Source organism: Phoca vitulina, unplaced genomic scaffold (genome assembly GCF_004348235.1).
Source record: "Phoca vitulina isolate PV1807 unplaced genomic scaffold, GSC_HSeal_1.0 scaffold19, whole genome shotgun sequence".
Lineage (NCBI taxonomy): Eukaryota > Metazoa > Chordata > Mammalia > Carnivora > Phocidae > Phoca > Phoca vitulina.
The window spans coordinates 29,795,071-29,814,576 of NW_022589722.1; the positions used below are offsets into that span (position 1 = coordinate 29,795,071).

The following is a 19,506-nucleotide window of genomic DNA, read 5'->3' on the forward strand; positions in this document are numbered from 1 at the left end:
GTGGGCTGCCTTGCCTGCGGGCACAGACACTGGCTTTGCTGCCCACAGCGGGGGACGGGCGGGGAAGCGTGTTTGCTGGGAGCAGGGGCTGGGCCGCCGATGATGGAAATGCTGCCATCCAATTTCCTTTCTGGAATGAATGACCTCCCCCCACCAGTCAACTGTCACCTCCTTTTCCTTTCACGGCAAAATGAGACTTAATCAAAGGAGGACCGATGGCTCAGGTGGTGGAAACAACCGGCGGGCTGAGGCCGGGGGGCCGGCGCCTGGCATGCGGGGGGCCAGAGCGGCCACTTCGCGCAGGGGTGGGCGGTGGGGTGATTGGACAGGAGCTCACGCACCCCCGGGGGGCTTGCGGGACGCAGGTCTCCCTGCTGTGCCACTCGCAGTGACTTCCATTTACCCCTCCACCAGTCCGCACGGAGCCGGGCACCTTCCACGCATTAGGGACACAGCAGTGGACAAAACAGACGCCAAGTAGCACTAAGCGGAATCTGTCCCTGCCCCGCTGGCACTCCAGGGAGGGAGGCTGACGGCGCACAGACAAGCAGATGAATATTTGAAACGCTACGAGGCTCCTGGGGATACACCCTGAAGAACTGAAAGCAGGGGTGCAGACAGACGCTTGCACACCCATGTTCGCAGCGGCAAAAGGTGGAAACAACCCTAGTGTCCGTGGACGGTATGTGTGGAAACAAAAGGTGGCCGATTCGCACGGCGGAATAGGATTCAGCCTCAGAAGGGAAGGGGGTGCTGACACGTGCCACGACACGGACGAACCCCGAGGATGTGGTGCTCAGTGACATGAGCCCGACACAAAAGGACAACCCCTGTGTGATTCCACGCCCATGAGCTCCCCAGGGTCGTCACATTCCCAGAGACGGCGAGGAAGATGGTGGGCGCCGGGGGCTGGGGACGGATGGGAGTTCGTGTTCCATGGGGACGGAGTTTCGGTTTGGGAGGATGGAGGGAGTCCTGGAGATGGATGGTGGTGATGGCTGGGTGGACGGAATGCCACTGAACTGTGCACTAAAAATGGTTAAAACGTCAATTTTATGTTATGTGTGTTTTACCACAATAAACAAAGCTATGAGGAGGAATAAAGCCAGATGTGTGTGTGGGGGGGAGGGGGTATATAGCGGTGCCGGGGGACAGGGTGGTGGGAGAAGGCCTCAGGCGGAGGTGACCGCAGGCAGACCTGAGTGAGGCAGGAGTGAGCAGCATGGCTATTGGGAGGAACAGTGCTGCGGACTGGGGAGCAGCAGGTGCAAAGGTCCTGAGGCAGGAGCAGCCGGGAGGCCAGTGGGGGACGCTGGCGGGGGGGAACAGGAGGCCACTTGAGGCAGGGCCTTGGCCCTCGGTGACCACTTCACATCAGGTTGTTGAAGCCCCGGGACAAACCTGAGGGCACCTCACCATCACCACTCCCTCCCTGCAGGGGTGTGGGAATGGAGGCTGGGGACAGGAGAAGGCCTACGTGTGCTCTGTGTAAACTCAGTGGCCCAACCCGAGTCCCAGCGGGCTGTAAGCTGCCTATGGCTGTAAGAAGTGTAGACACTCAGGATGGGGATTAATTCGCTGAGCCCCTAATACGTGCCAGGCTCATCCTCTTCCCTCGTGGCACCTCATCATGGTGTATGAATTGTGTCTACCCAAATCCTATGTTGCAGTTCTAAACCCCCCGTACCTCAGAATGGGACCTTATTTCGAAATAGGGTCATTGGAGATGTAGGTCACGCTAGAGTCCGGTCGGCCCCAACCCAACACGATTGGGGCCCTATAAGAAGGGGAAATTTGGACACGGAGACACACACAGAGAGGAGACCATGTGAAGACAGAAGCAGAGGTTGGGGTGATGCCTCTAAGCCAGCGAACCCCAAAGATCTCCAGCAAACCTCCAGAAGCTGGGAGAGAGCCTGGGCAGACTCCCTGGCAGCTCCCAGAAGGATCCAGCCCTGCCCACACCTTGATCCTGGACTCTGGCCTCCAGACTATGAAAGCACACACTTGGGTTGTGTGGTGCTTTGTTCCGGCGGCCCCAGGACACCACCACACACGCTCCCGTGGGGACTGCCCCAGGACGGGTTGGGATGGACACTGAGGTGTGAGGGGTGCTCTCGGCTCACCTGGGAGCTAGAGCCTGGACAGCCCCCTCACCACCACTCCGCCCCTGGTGGAGACCTGTGCACCCTCCCAGCAGGGTGTCCCCCCAAAGGCAGAGCAGGTTTTGGGGGCTTCCTTGACCCCTCCAGTCCTGTCCCCTCGTTTGGTGAAGGCCTCCCCCTCCCAGGGGAAGGTCTGAGAGCAAAGGACACACTGCAGAGATTTGCTGCCAGAAAATATAGTTCTGGAAGAGGGCACTGGGAAGGGCATGGCACAGTCCACAGGAATGGCCTTCTGACCGCCCAGGCTGTCCCGGGGCACCTGCTCTGGGCCCGGCCAGCCTGTCCTTACCCTTGGGAGCTCACAGCTCAGTCAGGGAGGGCACAGGGGCGCCAGCTGGGGTCCCAGGAGGCCCTAGTCCTCCTGAGTGGTGGCAGGCAGAGCAGGGAGCCACCCTGGGTAACCCGGAGGCTTGAAACTTCCGAGGGAGGAGACAGGACTGGACTCCAGGCCAAACGCAGGGGGTGGATGGCCGGGCCCCGCGGGTGGACCTAGGATGCCATGTGCTGTTCGTCTGAAGCGTGAGCCAGGGTAAGAGGGGGGACGGCGTGAGTGTAAGATGGAGCCGAAACACCTTCATTCGGTGCTTATGCAAGCTGATGTCAGGGCAGCCCCTGGGGAAGGGCCCTCCTATCTCTCCTACAGGCCTCCCTGGACCCATCGGAGCCCCACTGGCTGTAAACTGCTTAATTGTTCTGAGCCTGGGCCTCCTCCCAGCCTCCCTCAGGGCCCTCCTGGGAGGATGAAGGAGATTAAAGCATTTCAAAGTGCTTAGCCAGGATTTGCACTGAGGAAACCCAAGGATCCACCCTGGAAAACACAGAGCGGGGGGTGGAGGGGTGGGGAGTGACAGGTCCTCTGAGATGGTCCCCTCCGAGCCTCCACTCTGTAGGTGAGCAAGCCAAGGCCCACTGAGGGCTGATACAGGTCTGCGGACTGCGGGCCCTCTGGCTCCTGTAGGATGGGGCTTCCCCACTTCGGGAGCCAGGCTCAAGTCCGAGGGCCAGTGGGTTTGTTGAATGAATTCAGGGTGGGGGGTTGCACCTCTGCCTTGTACCCAGCACTCGCTCTGCTGCTCCAGCCCCTACAAAGCCCTCCTTATAGTAGGGGGCTGTCACTCACACCCGGGTGTCCTCCTCTTTCTCCTGTGAGTCCAAATCCTGCACCACCTTAGAAGCGGCTCCAGGAGGCCTGCCTCGATCCCGTCAGCTGGGAGAAGTCTGTCCCTCCATGAGACATGTCATGTTCCATCTCTTCTTTCAGTCATGTGTTCATTCATTTACTCATTCACGCATTCTCCCAATATCCACTCGTTAACCCCCAGTCTGGAACAGGGTCTGGGCTGGGGTCTAGGGGCGGGGAGGAGGGGGTATGCCAGGCTGGAGGCCCACCAAGCTCTCCCTTACGTGATTGGTCCCCAGGCCCTCCTCTGTTAGGCCATGGGGGTCCTGGGCCGGGGCCTGGCCAGCTGGGGGCCATGGCCATGGAGCTTGGGCTCCAGAGTCCCACAGACCGGGTGAGAAGCCCAGCCTGGCCAACTCCGGCCTCGGGCCCTCAGGCCTGTCTGGGGGGACTGAAGGCCTCAGGGGCCCGCATACTGCAGATGTGTGGGAGCAGGACACACGACGGCCGCATTTGTCCCCGTCCGGGACTGGTCTGCTCAGACTCCACGGCTTGGCTGTGCTCCCCACCCTCACCCGGGGCTGCCTGGGCGTGACTCCACGGCAGGGGTTGGGGGCAGCAGAAGCCACAGCCCTGTTTGCTGGACAAAGGTTGGGGTACAGGGACTCGGCGGGGGGGGCATGGGGGCCTATGGAGAGGAGCAGCTCAGGCGCCGGAACTGAACGCTGAATCTACGATGGAACAAAGCCCACCACAAAAACTCCATTTCTCACGAGACAGCAAAACTCAGAAGCCGGCCACTCCAGCCTGGCGGGGTCAGAGTGGCTTTGGAAACTCAGTGGCCGGCGGCAGCTGTGATCCTTGGTCTGTCCTCAGGGGTCACGCAACCGACAGCAGCAACCTCACGAGGCCAGAGCCATGCCCTCGCGCCCTGCGTGGGGTCTGCAGAGGGGGACGTGTGCTCAGGGACTACGAGCTCAGGTGTAAAGGGCATGTCACGCCACCAGGTACAGCCACCCGGGACCCCCACGGGTGACGCCTGCGGGAACCGGGAGCCCCCTTCCTCCCACTGGGCTGCCCCAGGGCCGGCTTTCTCAGCTCGTTCCCACCCCCACCCCCACCCGGGTCCTGGACTCTGACTTTTCTCTGTACACTCTCAGGGAATCTCGCCACCCGGCACAGGCAGGTCATCAAAGCCCATCTCGTAAAGAAGGAAACTGAGGCTCAAGGTCACACAGCTCCTCAGCGGCTCAGGCGGGAGGCCAACCCGGCCTAGATCCTGCTCACCACCTCGGCACGGCAGGAGTTTCCACCTCCCCGCCGCCGCCGAGAAAGCACATTTACCACAGACAGATTAGATTTATTGTCCTGGGTTCTAGTTCTTTGAAAATTGGTAAATGGCCCACGAGGGTAGCTCAGGGCCAACAATAAAACTCCAATAACTGGGAGAACATTCTGGATGAGTAGGACTCCCGCTGAGCTCTGGCCGCATCCAGAATCACGAGCCGGGCACGCATCTCTGCGGTCCACCCCTCAGGTCAGCCGGGGACTGCTGTTCCCAGATTTGAGGATTATTTTTAAACACCGAATTTGGCGAGGCTGGAGAGGAGAGGAAGAAGGGCATGTGGAGAGAAACAGAGCTGATGAATTACACCCCACCGGGAACAACAACAGATCTGTTTTCTCGTCAGCCCGGGCGAGGGAGGGGTGTGGGGTAGGACCTGGCTTCAGTGCAGGGGCTGCCGCCCGAGACGCCCCGGCCCGGCACCTGGAGATCCCGCACCGTCTCTGGGGCTTCCCCCCACCCCTTCTCAGACCACCACACCCTCCCCTGGGCGGGGCCAAGCGCATCCTCCTGCCAGGACTGGGTCAAGGGCAGCATGGCCTGGAGGTTCGGTCCTTGAGCTTGGACCACACTGTCTGGGGCCAAGTCCTGGCTCCACCCTTGTAACCACAGCCCGTGTGACCTTGGACAAGTCTCCCCAGTCTCCTTGGACCTAGAATGGGCATAAAAATTGTATCTAATTCACAGGATCCTTGTGACCATTGAATGAGGTGATGCATCAAAGCGCCTGGAACAGAGCTGGCGTGCAGTGGGTGCTCAGAAAGGGTCCGTGCTGAGTGCTCCTTGAGCTGTCTCTGCCCCAGGAGCCATCCAGGGCCAGCTTTCTGAAGTGCCCGTCTGACCAGCAGCCCACTTTCTCAGGAGTCCTGGCAGCTCCGGGTTCAAGTCTCCACACTCCTGAGGCCCCATGGGGTCTGGCCCTCGCTCCTACCCCCTTACTCTCTCCGCTCCTCAAGGGTCAGCCCTCTCCTCCGGGCCTTGGCACATGCCGTTCCTCCACGCCTGGGACACCTTTCCCCTCTCCTGCAGCTGGGCAGCTTTGACCCAGCTTTCAAGCTTCAGCTGGGGTGTCCGTCTCTCAGGAAGCTTTTCTCCCCCGGACTCTCTCACTCCCCTGGTGGGCTCCTGAAACTCTGGGCCTGCCTCTGCCCCAGGGTTGGCCCAGGTTGTGTGGGATTCACCCGCCACCAGAGTGGGCAGGATCATGGCAGGGCACAAAGCCTCGAGAGCAAATCAGGAGTAGGGACAATGAGGGGTAGACCTGGCCCCCCAAGCCCTGAATTTCCTGGCGTTGAGAACAAAGACGGACACGTGACTAGTGCTATGCCTGTCACCCAAACATGTCCCACCTTGCCCCTCCCCTGTGGGGGTGCACGAGGGGCAGGAGAGGTAGAAGGCGCAGCTCCGTGGCCAGCCCTACGGCAGGGCAAGGACAGGTCCTGCCCCAGCCTCCTGGGTGCCCGGTGGCTGGAGAGCAGAGCACAGGAATCAGGACTTCGGCTCAGGCTGGCCCTCCCTGGGTCCCCCTCTCCCCAACTCCTATGTCCAAATCAGACCAACCTGCGAGGCCCGGCTCAAAGGCCACCTGGTCACCCTCCCCACCCCACTGTCCGGGGAGTGGTTCCTCTTCCGGAGGCCCACTCAATGAATACCTAACGGAGCTCCCCTGGGGGCCAAAACCAGTGCAGGGCAGGGTGGGGGGCACGTAGACACAAGCAAGAGGGACAGGGACACGGCCCCGCCCCCATGGGACTACGGCCTGGGGTAGAGTCACAAAGCAACTGATGCCGCGATGAATTAGTCAGGAGGCTTGGACGTTCTTCTTCCTGCTAGAAGCTGTAGTATGAGGACTATGCGTTAGTAGAAGTAATGAAACATGGGCGGGGCCCTCTGCGAGCAGCAGGTGCCCAAGAGACAGGTGTTGTTGGCATGGATGGGAGGCAGCAGCTAACAGCTGTTGGGGACTCTCCCTGGGCCGGTGGTGCTTCACTCAGGAGCTCACTCACTGCTCGCCCGCCACACCCCACACCTGAGGCTATACCCCGCCCTCCCCAGGATGCAGGTGGAGGGTGGGGGCAGAGCTGGGATTCAAAGCCCATGCTCTGCTCCTGAGCCCTGTCTCCACCGGCGGATGAGCACGTGCATGCCCCAGGCAGCACACAAGGGCACACACGTGTCCACACACAGTACACGCCTGCACACGCACGCGCACGTGTGTAAGCGCACACGGTATCAGCAGTGATCTTTAACTGCCAGCCCGGTCCCAAGCTCCCAGGGCCCTCCCTTAGCGGTGCAGACCTAACCCGGAGTTTTCGAACTTTTGTTTTCAGGACAACGCTCACTTCAAGGTTATGAAATCTCACTCTGAAATGTGAAGTCTGGGAATAAACATGTGGGGAGGCGAGATGCCTGTGTGAAGGAAGATCAAAGTGGGTCCTTCTGACCCCTGCGCGCCCGCGGGAGGGAACAGGGAGGGAGGTGGGGAGGGATGCGTTCCCTCCCCGTGCCGGCCAGGGGCCAGGGCGAGGTGGCCGGTGCGCACGCGTGGAGGACAGACGTGGGCCAGAGATCGACACGTGCACTGAGCCCCTGCACCAGCCCCCTCACCCACGGCTTCCCACTGAACCTCGAGCTGGTCCCCAAGGTCCCCTGTTTTTCCCACCTCCATGCAGACCTGCGAGCCCGGGAGGAAGCCTGGCCCCCTCTGGACCCCCTCACTTCCTCTCCCTTGCATCCGTCAAGCACCATGGGGTCCCCCCACACTGCTGCTGTAACCCCAACCCATCCTCACCTTGAAGCCAGAGAGCTGGCTTTCAAAATCAAGCTCCGTGGCCCTGATCAAAACCCTGCCAGGGTCCTGGCTCCTCCCTGGCTGGGGGGGGGGGGGTCCCCCTGCAGCCACACTGGCCATCTCTCCGTCCCTGCACTCTGCCCCAGCCCGCTGTCCCTTCCCTGCACCTGGCAGTTCCAGACAATTCCCCCAGGGCCTGGGGCCTCCAAGAGGCCTTCCCTGAGCCCTGCCGCTGTGCTCACTGCCCGTTCACCTTGCCTTCAAACACAGGTGGAGGTTCTAGTTGTGCACTCGGAGCGGCGGCTCTGAGTACATTCGTCTCTTCTACTGGACTGTAAGTTGGATGAGGGCTGGGACCCAGGACCGGGGACATAATATGCAGGGCCCAGTGCAAAATGAAAAACGCAGGCCTTTGTTAAAAAAAATGATTAGGCATTTCTAGATAGTGACCGCAGAGCATTAAACCAAGCTTGGGCCCTTCTGAGCGGCCCGGGCTCTGTGGGACTGCGCCGATCACGCACCCTCGACGCTGGCCCTGCTGAGACCACGTGGTTGCTGCTTGTTACTGTAAGCAGCATGGGGCCTGGCACATAGTGGGCCCTTTACAAACACTTGCCAGATTGGTGAATGACTGTAGGCATCGTCAGCTCCATTTTTCAGATAAATAAACCATAACTTAGGGTGACTAAGTGGTTTGCCTTGACCTGGAGGGTGGCAGGGCCGTGACCTGAACTCAGGTCTGTCTGACTCCAAACAGGCTCATGGTGGGTTGGGGGTGACACCACCTAGCCTGGGATCCCAGCTCTGCCGCTCACTAGCTGGGAATTCCAGGCAACTTACTTCCCTGGGCTCAGGTTTCTCATCTGTAAGATGGGAACCATGCCCCCTCCTTGCTGGGGTACAAAGAAACAGAAAGGACCAGAAATGCTAGCAGAGCACCCAGCACATAGACCAAGGACTCCACAAATGGCTCCTATCTGTGTTGCCCACTGTGTTTCCAAAGCCAGTGCTTTAGGTATCTGAGAGTTTCCTGGGTGCCCCTTAGCAAATGGAAGTGTGTTTGAACACTACGCCTACAGGTGAATTCCTCTCCCTGCTGTGTCTGTGTCTCATGTTAGCACTAATATCCTTCCACCCTGCCTGCTGGCTAATCGCTTCCCTGCCTGGTGCCAGGTTCTGGGGCAGAGGGGACCTCCGGGCCTCTTATCCCCCCTGCCTTGCTTTGCATACACTAGGTGCTGACTAGATGTTTGCTGCCCAAAGAGTAGGAACTCTGTCCACACTCACTGGCCTGGATGCCAGGTCTGCCTTATCGCAAAGAGCAAGCTTTCAGAGGAAGCAGGGTAGATCCAGGCAGAGGCCTTAGTGCAACACGCCTGCCCCTCCCATGGAGATGGGGGGCTTGACTTCTCCTGTCATTGACAGTGACCTTGGGCATCAGCCTCATGGTGGAAGCCACTCACCTTAGCCGAGAAACCCCAAACCCCAGCTCTGCGGCCAGGGAACCCAGGTGGGTCAGCTCAGAGTCTTCCGTCTATGCTCCCTGTCCCCCCCAGTCACCCATATCAGGTGGGCATGATAATGCCCGCTCCACGGGGCCCCTGGACGGTCAAAGGGATCTCTGCAAACTGTAGTGTGGGGCGTTGGAAAGAGTGTTGTAACGGGGACAGAGTACACGTTACCACTAACTTAGAAACCACTGCTGCCCCCCATCCCTCCTTCAGAACACATTGCAGTCTCTCCTTGATAAAGGGCTCTCTCCCCTCTTCGACCCCCTGCACCCAGCCAGCTGGGCTCTGGGTTCAAGTTCTAACCTCGCCTTGCTTCCCTGGTCCCCTTCCTTGACCCCTGGCCCTGGGCCAGGTCTGCACACACCATGTCCTTCCTGTATGTTCCGTTCTCAAATGCTGGAGGCCCGCACTGCCGCTCTCCACACATCCCAGGTGAGGACACTGAGGCCCAGGGAAGGGCGCACGGCTGGCAATCCTGGCCCCTGGAGGTTCTGCTCTCCCCGCCGCGGGGCCACGCCGGGTCACAGGGCGAGCGGCTCCCCCAACGCTGCCTCAGTTTCCTCCCTAGTTGAGGGGAGCGCTTGGGGGAAGCCATCGAAGGACACTGTAACCTGACATCCCTCTGCCTCTGTCTGTTCCCTCGAATTATTTGGCGGCACCATGGAGATAAAACAACCCCTGGAAATCCCACAGGCATTTTTTTTCTCCCACTGGAGCAACACAAAAATATCCCATGAAGAATGAATCACTGAAAGTGTCAGGGCAGGAAGAGGAAAGACAGGCCCACAGAAGGCCTGCTGGAGGGTGGCCTCGATTTCTTTCCCGGCCTCCCTCAGTGTGGGGGGCCCTGGCCCTGGGAGCTCTCCTCCTGGGGGAGAACAGAAGCCAGAGCCAAGCCTCAGTTTCCCATCTGTAAATGGGGATCACACACTCACCTTGAAGGGGTGCTGGGAGGGACCAAGCAGGCATGTGTGAATGTATTCATTCATTCATTCATTCATTCATTCATTCCCTATGAGGTGTGAGCTGGGCGCTGGGCTAGGGACAGCAGATGGTGCTCGCAGTGGGAACAGACCCGTCCCAACCCTCACGAAGCCAACCAAACACACACATGGGTGACTCAGGGCATTGGAGCAGATGGGAGGGCCCTGACCTGGTCTGGGTCGGGGGCGCCCCAGGGAAGCTGAGATCTGAGGTAAGCAGGCTTTCCCCAGACCAGGAGGGGGTGGGCCTGGGGGAGAGAGTGCGCCAGCCAGCTCGGGCAAAGGCCGAGAGGTGGGACAGAGCTAGGGGACGAGGCCAGTGCAATGGGAGTGGGGGGGAGAGGAAGTGGGGGGAGGCCCGGTTCACCGATCAGGGCCCAGGTGAGCACTCTGGGCACAGAGTAGTGCTGATGCACTCACTCCCATAATTCATGAGGACCACCATAAACTAGGGGTGCTACGCTCTTGGGTGGGGAAGGGACAGGGAAACAGAGCGAAGGACAAAGCCAGTCAAGTGGGGAGCGGGGAGCCATTTGAGCACCTTCTGTGCATTCTTGGACCTGTAATCAGTGGGTGAGGGGAGGGAGGCAGGGGGGAGGGGCCGGCCCACACTCATACAGGGGCAAGCTATGACCCTGTGGTGGGCCCCTATGTCTGTCCACTCGGTCCTCTGTCTGGCCAGCTAGGTGTGCACACAGGCCACCCTGGGGAGCTGGGTGGATGGGGGGGGGATGTTGAAAGAATTTAGAGCTGAGCCATCAAGGAGGCCAGCTCCCTCTCCCTCCCTTCTATCCCTGGAATCCTGCCTGTCCTGAGCTGGGCCAGAGATAAACCCCCTTTCTCATCCCCCGAAGAACAGGTGCTCTGCTTATCACCAACTTCAGACTGGCCTGGGTTCCCCTTATCCAGCCATGGCCCAGGGGGACAGGGGCCCCCAGGGTGACCGTGCAGTCAAGGGGAAATGGGAGCCGTGGGGCCCAGGAGAAGTGTCGACCCAGTCTGGCGAGGGTGAGGGGCAGTAGGTATTTATTTAATTCTCAGGATTAGGAGGGGTGTAGATTATCTGTAATTTTTACAAGTGAGGAAATAGGCACTTTCTTATCTCCTCAACTCCACGAGCTTCATCACTCATCCTGGGCCACCAGCTGTCGGTGGCAGAACTGAGACTCGATGCGGACCCCAGGGTCTCACAGTGGCCTCTTGGGTGGGGGGAGGGGTGTTCAAGGAATGAGACTTACAAATGGGAAGTGAAAGTGAGGGCTGTTTCAGTGTAATGAACGTGGGAGCTATTTCTGTGCAGGGCTTACCAAGGTAGGAGAGAACCAGAGGGCGGGCTCTGAGCCTGGGCTCCACACACTCGGATCCACTTCTCAGCTGTGTGACCCTGGGCAAGCCCCTGCACCTCTCTGAGCCTGGGCCACCTCAACGTTTTTAAGCTACTATTCAAAGCGAACCTCCCGTGTGCCAGATCCTGAGAAGCTATGGCCCATAAACATGTAGCTCTAAGGTTCCATTACTCTTCGTGATTACCCTGCGTAGGAGTTCCTATATTCACCTTTGCAAGGGCTGGATTCACAGCACAGACCAGCCGGCCTAGTAGGAGTACGATCCCTCCGCAAGCTCAGGGAGGCCCAGGAGAGGCTCATTTCACTACATCCTCTTAGACGTGGTGGGTACCCAGCCACGGCCTGGTAAGTGGCACCAACACACCCCCTCCCGGGCTCAGGGGTGCTGGCCCACACGTACCAGGTATGAGAACGTTCCTGGCAGCACGGGTTTAGAAGAGCAAAACCCTGGAGGCGACCCAGATGGATAGACGGGAAAATGCACTGTGGTATGCCCAAGCACTGCAACACTCCAAGCTGCCAAGGGCACCACAGCCACGCCAAACATCTCGGGACATTTTAGCAACACGGGGCTGAGGGAGAGATTCAGGTCCCCAGATCAAACATAGTCCACTTGCTGAGACTAGAAGGAGCTGGAGAAATACGCGCTCTTGTAGAAAACGTATGGCCGTGACCAGGGCACAGAGGGGAGCCAACGTGATGCTCGGGTCCTGCGGAGCAGGGGTGAGGGAGGCCGCTCGGGGCCAATGTTCCAGCCCTCGCATTGGGTGGTGGGCTCGAGCATGTCTATTATGTTATTAATAGACAAACAAGTAAGTAAAGCAGCTTTGACGGGAACCGTAGTGAGAGAACACCAGGAGAGGGACTAACCTAATTCCCTGACCTGGAGTCCAGGCAATAAAATATAAAATCAATGCTAAAAAATATGGACAAAAATAAAGATTATGTCCCCTCCCCCATCGACTGTAAATAGTCTCAGCTCCCAGACTCTGGGGGGCCGTCACCAGGGCCTGGTGAGGGGTCTCAGGTAGCTGGCTTGGCAGAGTTCTCTGGAAAGGATGCCTGTGCTCAGATAGGCCTCCTGGACTCTTGGCCTGGTGCTGGGATCTCCCCACTCCAGTAAGGCTCTGTCTCTGCATGGATCCCCGGCCTCCTCGCAGTAACAACCCTGTCCCTTCGAGTACTTCCTGGTCATCAACTCTCTGTGCCTCAGCTTCCTCGCCTACAAACAGGGGACACGAACCGTCCTCCCGCGTAACTCCGCGATTTGACCTGACCGGGTTTCTTCCTCTGTAAGTGGGTGCCCTGCCTCTCCCCTCTCCGGGTTTGGGGAAGACTAAGGAGATGAAGAGCATGCTGATCATTCACAGCGACCAGGTGATCCGGCGATGGCAGGACAGGTGGTCACTGCCCGAGGGAGTGAATGACGCCAAATGGATGTTGGTAACTGAACACACAGCAAATCACCAGCTGCTCTGCAGATGTTGGCAGAGGACAGACAACAAAGCCCCCACTGGGTGCCAGGTGCTCTCGGCTGTGCCCTTGACACCCTGACCGCCCATGATCATGCTCCCCTAACCCAAAGAGGATGATGGCACTCTGTGCCTGGCTCAGGTGTTGCTGTTACTAAGAGTAAGCCCAGTTGTGGAACCCAGATTTGAAACAGACCAAGCTAAGTACCTGGGGTGTGTTGTACCTGGGGTGTGTTCACCCTGGGGTGAGGTACCCGCGTCAAGCGTACAGTGTGCGGTGGGGAAGAGCCAGTGCTTATCAGTTCAGGACCTTGGAGAGTTAAGGGACCTCTCAGACCCTCAGTTTCTTCTTCTGTCTAATGGGAATGGTGTTCAGAGCAGGACAAGATGTGTGCAGAATGTTTTAAGAGGTGGCTGGGCCAGGGTGCCTGGAGTGTGGCCCTGCACTTGACTTGGGGCCTGGCTAGAAATGCAGGATCTCAGAATCTGCATCTTTATCCTGGCTTTTCAGGGGAATCTGACAGACGCTCAAGTATAAGAACCACTGGGCTAGTCAGAGGCCAGGAGATTTTTCTAGAAAGAGCCAGATAGTACATATCATTGGCTTTCGAGCCACTGGGTCTTGTTGCAATGACTCAACTCTGTGGTCGGAGCAAGAAAGCTGCCATACGCGATACTAAGCACATGGGTGGGGCCGTGTTCCAGTAAAACTTTATTAACAGAAACAGGCAGGCCCAGCTGTGAACCCCTGCACTGGAGCCTTGATACCCACCGGGAAGTCCATGGACGGCATCCAGGGCATGTCCTGGGAGCTGGCTGGAAACACGGGCTCTCGGGCGGCCCCACCTGCCGGATCAGGGACTGTCCCTGCTAACCAGTCCCGGCACCTGCTAACTGGTGCCTGCTAACCAGTCCTGGCCCCTGCTAACCAGTCCCAGTGCCTGCTAACCAGTCCCAGCACCTGCTAACCAGTGCCTGCTAACTGGTCCTGGCCCCTGCTAACCAGTCCTGGCACCTGCTAAACAGTCCCAGCAACTGCTAACCAGTGCCTGCTAACCAGTCCCAGCACCTGCTAACTGGTCCCACCATCTGCTAACTGGTGCCTGCTAACCAGTCCTGGCCCCTGCTAAACGGTGCCTGCTAACCGGTCCTGGCACCTGCTAACCAGTCCCAGCAACTGCTAACTGGTGCCTGCTAACTGGTCCTGGCCCCTGCTAACCAGTCCCAGTGCCTGCTAACCAGTGCCTGCTAACCGGTCCCAGCATCTGCTAACCAGTGCCTGCTAACCAGTCCCAGTGCCTGCTAACCAGTGCCTGCTAACTGGTCCCAGCAACTGCTAACTGGTGCCTGCTAACTGGTCCTGGCCCCTGCTAACCAGTCCCAGTGCCTGCTAACCAGTGCCTGCTAACCGGTCCCAGCATCTGCTAACCAGTGCCTGCTAACCGGTCCCAGCATCTGCTAACCAGTGCCTGCTAACCAGTCCCAGTGCCTGCTAACCAGTACCTGCTAACTGGTCCCAGCACCTGCTAACCAGTGCCTGCTAACTGGTCCTGGCCCCTGCTAACCGGTCCCAGCATCTGCTAACCAGCGCCCGCACCTGCTAACCGGTCCCAGCACCTGCTAACCAGTGCCTGCTAACCAGTCCCAGCATCTGCTAACCAGTACCTGCTAACTGGTCCTGGCCCCTGCTAACCGGTCCCAGCACCTGCTAACCAGTGCCTGCTAACCAGTCCCAGCACCTGCTAACCAGTGCCTGCTAACTGGTCCTGGCCCCTGCTAACCAGTCCCAGCATCTGCTAACCAGCGCCCGCACCTGCTAACCGGTCCCAGCACCTGCTAACCAGCGCCCGCACCTGCTAACTGGTCCCAGCACCTGCAAGTCTAAGAAGCCCTGGCCGCGGCACACACCAGGGAGCGGCCACGGTTCTCCAGGCAGCCTCCAGGTCCTGCCGGGTCCCTGGGGGGTCTGACGAGCAGGGGCCGGGAGGGGGGCGCTGGGGGAGGGGCTGCTGAGCAAACTTGTAACAACCCGTGGCAGCAGCTGCTGTTGCAACCAGAGACTCGTCAGCTGTGATTAAGTGAAGTCGCCTTTAGGCCAATCAACTTCAAAATTATGCAAATAGGGCCATAAAGGAGACCACAGGAATGGTGCGTGCGAGTGGCTCCCCACCCCGACCTGGCACTCTTAACCCCCCACCGCTGGCCTGGGGGGCCCACGTCCCCCCGAATCACCCCTCGACCCGCTCCACTTCCGGGGGCTAACGAGCCTCCCGCCCACACTCCCCATAATTGGCCCCAAAGCTGCTGAGCAGGAGGTAAGCCAGCAGCTGCCAGAAGCCAAGCTAGGCCCTGCTCCCCTCTCAAAAGCATCTGTTGTCACCCCCCGTTAGCTGGCCTGGGTCCCTATCCCACTCTGGCCCCCAGCGAGCCAGGCCTGGCCTCCCCTGGGACCCTCCACACCCAAGAGGGCTCCCTGGTGGCAATGGCCAGGCAGCCAGGGGACACAGGACGCTTGCAAAGGTGGCAGGAAGTGGCTCCCGGCCATCTTCCCCTTGCTCACCCCTGCAGCCCAGACCTGAACAGACAGCAGCCCTCCTCCGGCTCATCTCCACTCCTGGGGCCCCTGGCACCCCAACCTGAACTCCTCGGCCAGCCCCGGCCCTGTGGTTCCCCACCTTGGGCTTTGCTGCCCCCTCTGCCAGCCATTCCCATGACTGATCTCCCAGGAAGAACGAAGGTCGGCCACAAGATTGGTGTGAGAGGCGGAGGGCATGGGGGTCCCGGGAGAGTGGGAAGACCCCCACGTCAGACACACACCCGCGTCCCCATCCCATCCAGAAGAACAGCAGTATCACATGGTCTTAGGTGATCTGGAGGGAAGCCAGGCCTGGGGTCACCATGTCCAGCCCCTGTCAGGTGTCTGGTCAGGAGCTGGGCTCTGGAATCGCACGGAATGCTCTGAGCCCCTGGCGCTCTTCTCTTCCTGCCTGCCTCCCTGCTCTTCCCAGCCTGAGGGCTCCTCCCCAGCCCAGCCAGCACCTCTTCCCCAAACTGGAGAGCCATTCTTTTGAGTTAGCGCTCCGGAAACCCAAGACTCACTAAGAAACCTGTCTGCTGGCGTCCACGGAGCGGCTGGAGCCCTCTGACCATCCCCCAGGCGGGCTCTGTGTTCATCTTGGCACGAGAGATGCTGGGAGTGGGGAGCGAGGGGCCGAGCACAGGCCCCTGCGGGAGGGAAGGCCCAGCCATCAGGCCTACACCCGCCTCCCCAACCGGGAGTCCATCCCGGTCCACCGTGGTGATGGGGCAGAGCCCGGCACTGGGAGGGCGAGCCTTCCTCACCCGGGGGCTCCTGGGCTGAAGGAGACGTCCCGGCCCACCTCAGCAGGCTTCCTGCTTTTCCAAAACTGAACATCGCTCAGAATGGGGTGAAAATTGCTCAATTTTAGAGCATAGGTTGACATCTAGGTAAACAGTCTTATGGAGGTCTAATTAGTGTGCCGCTTTGGGGAACATGGGCTCCAAAATTTCTGGGGAATGGAGAGGTAACATCAAAAAGCATTTATGAAAGAGCTCTGTCAGCAAGGAAGCCAGGCAGAACCGGGGTGGGCAGGGCAGGAGTCCATGAGGAGGCGGGTGCCGGGCCGAGCCTGGCAGAGGGCGGCCGCAGAGAGGACAGGGGCGCAGGCTGGCCTGGGGGAGGCCCCACGGTGGTCCTGTGCCCCCGGACGCCTGACCTAGCCTGTCTGGGCCTCCCTCCTGCCCGCGAAGTGGGGTGCTGGTCCCAGCCTCACGGGGGTGGCCTGAGGGATGAAATGAGGTGGTCTATGTGAATCCAGGACCGGGCTGGGGGGTCAGCAGGTGGTCAGGAAACAGGGTTTCCTTTCTCAGCGCCTCCGTCGCTGGGGCTCGGGGTTTGCTTCTGGCTGCTCCACGTTCTCTAATGTGAGCTGCTCGTGACCCCGAGATGTGGTCCAGGGGGAGATCATTAGCCTCAGATGTGGACACGGAGGAACGGAGGATCAGAGAGGCTGTCATTCTGTCGGGAGGCGGGGGAGGTTGTCACATAGCTCATACAAAGCCGACCTGGGACTGGCACCCGGGTTTCCAGATTCTCGGCACAGGACTCCCTCCACAACGCCACACTGGCCACAGCTGGCACAGTCCACACATCCCTGGCGTGGCTCGGGGGAGACATCTGGGGGCTCACAGGGCTCTCTGCGCCGTCGGGGGTGGGGGGCACCGTCCTTGGACCAGAGCCCACAGGCTCCAGGCTATAGAGGCAGAACCCACACAAGAGTTAAACTGTATATAAGAACTGACCTTCTTTCTGTACAGTGGAGACAAGAGAAAGAGACTATTTCTTGAGCACCTACTGTGTCCAGCCCTGGGATTGGCATCTGACAAATACTGTCTCCTTTAATTTTCGAAAAGGGGGTGGGTCTGCTGCTCCCAGTGTGCAGATAAGAAAAGTAAGACTCTGAGAGGTGGTGTCACCAGGCCAAGGTCACAGAGCTGCTGAGCTACGGGCACTTGGCCCCAAGCTGATGCAGTGTCCAAGTCAAGGTCCTTTCTGGGCCTCGGGCTCTTGGCCTTGGGCAATCGGGAGGAAGTGGTGTTAAGGGAGAGGGCTGCCACTCTCCCGAAATGAAATCACCGGGAATTTCCCCCTCTCCCGAGGCCTGGGGGAAGAGCAGAAGAGAGACCATTTTTGGAATAAGCTGGTCCCATTTCCCACCCAGCGCTGGAGGCCCGGCCCTCCGCCCACACTCAGGACTTCCCGGCAGACCTGGCCCCTGATTGAACTCCTCCATCCACAGAACTCGGCTCAGCACAGCCCCTGGGGACCCGTTCTCCTGGGGGACATTCCCACGGGGAAGCTGGGGAGGAGGGACCCGCACTCCTGCTCCCCCACCCCCCACCCTCCACTCTACACTAGTCTGGCCTCACACTGAACAGGCTTATTTTAAAACAATCAGCATTTGGCTCAAGCTGTGAAAACGAAATCTACATTTGGTGGTGTCAGGAGGAGTGGGATAGGCCATGCCTGGGAAAGAAGGGGGTCGTTGGTGGGAGATCCCCCGAGTGTCTCAGACCTAGCTCCTGGCCTCACAGATGGGGAGGGGGGATGGGGGGCATCCAGGTATCGGGGTCACAGATCTGGTTCCAATGTCATCACCACCACTAACTGACATGGGACCGTGAGCAGGTCGCTTCATTTAAAACCCATCATTCAGCCAGGAAACTTTCACTGAGCCCCTGCTAGGCATCACTCCTGACTCTCAGCCCTGAGGACGCAGGAATGAACTAAACAGACACTTGCCCTTGGCATGCAGAGGCCTCGGTCCGGAGCGGAGAGGGGGGCTCTCCATCCCTCCCCACCCGCTGTCTGCAAGAAGGCACCTAGCTCAGAGTGCCCATGTTGGCTCTGCCCACGCCTGAGGCCCCTGCGGACTGTTGGCTCCCGGTGGAGGCTGGAGCCAGGGCTGATGCCCCTCTGAGACCCCGGCTGTCCAGCCCGGCCCTGGGCACGGAGGAGGAAGAGGCAGGCAGTGGGGGAGTGGGGGGCCAGGGCAGCGGTGGAGGGGCAGCGAGGAGCTAAGAGGCCCCGGCCCCGGCCTTGGACAGTCCACAAATAAACTGCTCATCCCTCTTCCCAACTGAGAGAGAGAAAATAGCTTTCACACTATATTTTCTGATTTTTTTTTCCCACTTCACTGCTTCTAAATCGATCCAGAACAGATTGTCCAATTGTTTGAATTTCAGGAGAAAAGTCTCCTAATCTTTCCCTCGCCCTGCCCAGAATTCTGCCAGGCCCTCGCCCTCTCCTGGTGACCCGGCTGGACGTTCCCACCTGCTGGCCCCAGAAGGGGGCTCACCCGGGCTGGGGGTCTGTACTCTTAGGTGGCGCTCATGTTGGGGACCCACTGGAAATATCCTGGCCCTGGAAGAGAAGGCTTTGCTTCCCCAGAAAGGACTGAACTTGGCGGGGGGCTCTGCAGGCAATGGGGCCCCCTGGGAGCCTGGCAGCCTGGGTGGAGCTGGAGGCTGCCACCTGCCTCCCCCGCCCCTCTCCTGTCAGGAAAGTTCTCTGGGTGCTGGGCTGAGCCACAACACAAGCAACTATGAGGGGCTGTCATCATCCCTGTTGACCAAGCGGCAGGACAGATGCTCCTTAACTTGCCAGAGTCCCTGGAGGTCAGGCCGCTGCTGAATGCTACAGCCTCTCCCGCCAGCCTCACCGCCACCACGGGACAGCCGTGCCCAAGCGCCCAAAGTGTGCCAGCTCCTTCTCCTGGGCTCCATATGCATTGTCCTTTGGCCTTGATGTCCCTCCACCCTTGCTCATTGACCTGGTCATCTCATACTCTACCTCCTGGGGTGCCACCTCCTCTGGGAAGGCCTCCTTGCTGCTCCGACCCCTTTCTCCAGGCAGAATTGCTCCTCCAACCCCCGTCATCACCCACACTTGCTCAGGCCCTTACGTGGCACTCAGACCCGTAGGACTCAGACTTCCTGCGGACCCCAAGCCCTGGGTGCAACTTCAGGAGTGAATGACCATGCCGCAGGCACCCAAGATGGCTTATGCACTCCTGACACCCGGCACCTTCGGAGGTGGCCACAGGTGACAGGGGAAACCAGGTGCCAGATATTAAAGACCCCACAGCCCTCGACCTCCGGGCCCAGACGATGCTGGGGCAACCCCAATATAACCGCACTCAGACCCCACTCCTTCCCCAGGGTCTCGCTACCCTGCATCCCCCTCCCCAGAG

At 59.5% G+C, this 19,506-nt stretch overlaps 1 protein-coding gene across 2 annotated transcripts in view; it reads right to left on the reverse strand.

Annotated features, from left to right (window-relative positions):
- SHISAL1 (shisa like 1) overlaps positions 1-19,506 on the reverse strand; it is a 133,092-nt gene that overhangs the window by 43,836 nt on the left and 69,750 nt on the right. The gene's annotated exons all lie outside the window — the stretch shown is intronic.